A 3,403-nucleotide genomic window follows, 5' to 3' on the forward strand; every position below is an offset into this window, starting at 1 on the left:
ACAGACCTAACAACCTTTATAATTATATTATTGCCATGTGTGGAGTTGTAATGCGATCTTAAACGCAAGCATAATTCACCAATGTATTTATAATGTGACGCACAATTTGTTGGGACCACAAATGTACAACACGTAATAACACAGGTATGAGAAAATAGGTCATTACATTTTTATGTTATTCATCTTAGAGCTGAAATGTAATATTTGTAATTTGACACGCACAAATTCTCACCGAGTATGCCCTAAAATAAATGTTACATTCATACTCAGGGGAATTCAATATATTTTTCTCTCCCACCCTTTCAATTGCCAGTTTATTCCATTTGTGATGAGTAAAAAACCTGGTTGTATTTCTATACCATAAAAAGTGTAACAACCGTAATGATGTTCGTATCATAAGTGCATTACTGTAATCAGGAGGAAATCTTCAAATGAGGCTCAAGGCTTTTTCAAGAGGTTCCTGCTCTCATTTATGAAATATTCACACACACGTCTATGTTTTGCGTTTTTAATTGAATTATGCTTTCCTGTGTCTCTTACGAATTCTATTTGTGTAACTTCATCATCATTATCATCAGCCATGTTCAATCCACTGCTGGACAAAGGCCTCCCCAAGCTGCCGCGACCTCTCACTATCCTGCCATGTGAAGGTCCACCGAGCACCTGCACACGAACCGATTTCATCGCTACATCTCATTGGCAGTGGTCCACTTGACTAGATTCCTTGGCTACCACTCCATTTCGATTTAAAGATTTCGTGACTGGAGGGATTCATCTTCTTGGTTCTTTCGGTAAAGTCACGTAGAATGGAAATAATAAAATAATAAAAATAAACCATAATAAAATAATTCTCACGACGTTTCGGCCACAACGCAAGCAGCCGTCCTCAGGTGGAGAACAGGTCTGTCGAGAAGACAGAGTCTGAAGGACGGCTACTTGCGTTGTGGCCGAAACGTGAGAATTATTTTATTAGGTTTTATTTTTATTATTTTATTATTTCCATTCTACGTGACTTTACCGAAAGAACCAAGAAGATGTACCACTCCATTGTTTGTTTTACCATGTGCCATATCGTTACATATTCCATCTAATTATTTATGTTGAAAAGTTTACAACTATGGCATCCTTGTTAACGAAGCTATTGCATCTCACAGGAGTGTAGGCGAGTTTGTTTTAAATATACATTTACAGGAAAGCTACTGATAACAAATTCACAACCACCTGACTCAACGATGGCGACCTTATAAGAGGAAACTTTTAAAATAATGCTTTCGAGGCCTTCACTGCATTAGGGTCAGATCGCAATGGATATACCAGGGTCATTTAACGTTACTGTTAAAATACCGCCCAAATAAAATTGAAACACGCACCAGTGATGCATCTTTAATAGAAATGTAAGTAAACATTTCAGATGATAACCAATGCAAAGACGGATGCTCGTATGCAACGAGTTTTTTTTATTTAATAAATTATCAATATATATTTAAAATATGTAAAATTACATCCACAACCACGTATTTGGACCAAAGAGCGTTTTACCTCGGGGGCTCTCTGACCCATTGCTAGCTAGGCTGCAAACCGTATAAACTAATCATACACATGTACGTTCTACATGTCAATGCAAAAGCTTGCCTATCAAGTTGCAGGGGAACGTGCTGTCTGCTGCACCAACAGACCACTTTAATCTCGGTGTTCTGATTTCTTCGGAGCAGGAGGCTTTCGTGTCATAAATCACTGCTATGGGTACGTTAGTCGTGGCACTTATAATGGAAAAGTGTGCCGACCTTTGGAATGGACCATACTTCTATAACATCTGTTGCCAAAACGAACCCACATCATGCCTCTAAAGAGTAAGCCACAAGGAGGGGCATTATGGCCAACTTGTACACCTATAAGCCAAACATTTCCTCAAGGAAACAGGGCATTCATTGTGGAGAAGTTAGGTGCAGATTATCAGTTGGCTTTTAGGATCTGTAATGGTGAAGTCACTTATCCTCCCAGGGATTAATTGTCTCTGGGTGCTCAACCAGAACATTAAATGGAATTCGGGTCAATCCCTGAAATGTGTGGTACAAAAGTTGTCGTAATTCACCAAAAAATGAACACGCAGCCACAAGATAATGTTGCACATTTCCACAAAACACACCATTAATCAGCTCACTCACGATTCCCAATTCCAGCCAAGGGTGACTGTGTGATCCTTTGCAAAGGTTAAAACAAAATCTGAGAACCATACCGCGCGGCTAACTCCCATACATTTTCACGTTTGACACGGGATTTATTTATCTTACATTTCTGCAAGAGCAATTGATCACGTTCTACAAAACGCACATCGTACTGGGTTGGAAGGGTTCGTTTTGTTGCAATCATTGGAACACGGCCATTTCACTTACACTACATAAACAGTGGTCAATGTTTCTGAAATTATATGACCGTCAACTGGAGTTATTGTAGGTGCTTCGTTCAGCTAGGTGCAAGGGACTCATTGCACCATTATCAAAATACATGATCATAAATCAGCTCTTAATATTGAAAAGGTAACACACGGTGTTACTCTTTATTGCACTTGATTTCTTTCATAATCTTTCCATCTCATTTCTAATAACTTAACATTTGTATGGAAATGGATAGTCATGGGACAAAAAAATGTAATAATGAATTTTGTTAAATGCAACATATTTCAACTTTCGTGGAGACAAATACAGGAATGTCGCGGTTTACGTTGGGGATGCGTTCCTGAGAAGTGCAATGAATATCGAAAACCGTAAATCGAAGCAAGTTTTCTGATAATTGGTGGAATAAAGGGGATGCGTTTACAGCGGTGCAACCTATATTACCTTTTTTTGTTAATTAGTTATATTCAAATACATATATGAATAAAAATGAAGGAATCTATTTAATAGTTTGAGTGTTTTTTACCGACTGTACTCAGCTGCTGGCTTCGCTTTCTGGGTAGGTGGTAGTGAGGCAGTGGTAGAGTTACGCGGTCGTCGAGTTATGCGTATAAACCGGAACAATATTGTCCTCAACACTAGCGTACAGCGGTAAAATGTAACACAAATTATACTGGGTACAATGAGATACAGTAGACTGTAAAAAAATCACCAAAATATTGTACATAAATAATATATTGTCCTCGACAGTAAATAAAAGGAGGAAAGACAGAAATTGGGGTATTACTGTGATTGTATGGGAATTACGATACAGTAATGTGAAGAAAAACAACAGCTATGAATTGGGTGAAATGCAACATTTCAACATTCAAGGAGACATTACCGGCTTGCACTCCATAAGAATGCCATGCACTAACAAAAAAAGAGTTGTTTCTAATGTAGGTGCAACGGGTAATTTTCTCGTGTAATATATTAACTGTGACAGCGACACAATAACCAATCATGGCAAA

This window comes from Lampetra planeri, chromosome 29 (genome assembly GCF_965212315.1).
Source record: "Lampetra planeri chromosome 29, kcLamPlan1.2.h2, whole genome shotgun sequence".
NCBI classification, from domain to species: domain Eukaryota; kingdom Metazoa; phylum Chordata; class Hyperoartia; order Petromyzontiformes; family Petromyzontidae; genus Lampetra; species Lampetra planeri.